The following is a 561-nucleotide window of genomic DNA, read 5'->3' as shown; positions in this document are numbered from 1 at the left end:
CATAACGTAGGGCCTCTTTGTTTGTTAGAACTTGGGCAGTGAAGACGCTGTGACTGGCGCAACGCCGCGACGCACTACGCAATATGTGAAGACTCTTACGGTAATCGGTAGATTGGCTGCCGCGAGTAATGAGTATAGTGGGCAGTGGCACTGCAAATGTAGTGTGTGGACAGCAAGTTGGAAATGCGGGTCTCACGGGGAGCGTGTCAGAAATAAGTCCCTGCAGTCGCACTTTCCTCTGTCTCCTCGATGGCTCATTCGGTAGAGCGTCTGCCGTGCAAGCAGGAGATCCTGGGTTCGAGTCCCGGTCGGGGCACACGTTTTCAATTGCCCCCGTTGATATTTATCAACGCCTGAGAGCAGCTAAATGTCTGGATTTCTACAGTGTGGGTGGCTTTGTTGTTAATATCTATCCATCAGTTTCCACTGCGTAGGCAACGAAAACCTCGTAACTCTATTTTGTTAAATTTTCCAGGTGAAGCAAATTTTTTCTTAGAAATAATATAAAGTTATACAGAAAGTTGCTGTAACTGTGTAGTGGAAGCCTAATTACCGGCAGAT

General features: G+C 47.4%; 1 non-coding gene across 1 annotated transcript; it reads left to right on the top strand.

Moving 5' to 3' along the window:
- Positions 1-243: 243 nt before the first annotated feature.
- Trnaa-ugc (transfer RNA alanine (anticodon UGC)) lies at positions 244-316 on the top strand. The gene has a single exon. It is a non-coding gene; the product is annotated as a tRNA-Ala (tRNA).
- The last annotated feature ends 245 nt before the right edge of the window (positions 317-561 follow it).

The sequence above is a fragment of the Schistocerca serialis genome, chromosome 1, assembly GCF_023864345.2.
Source record: "Schistocerca serialis cubense isolate TAMUIC-IGC-003099 chromosome 1, iqSchSeri2.2, whole genome shotgun sequence".
In the NCBI taxonomy this organism is placed as follows: Eukaryota; Metazoa; Arthropoda; class Insecta; order Orthoptera; family Acrididae; genus Schistocerca; species Schistocerca serialis.
Note: the sequence above shows the minus strand (reverse complement) of the source record. Positions and strands in the feature narration are given on the sequence as shown.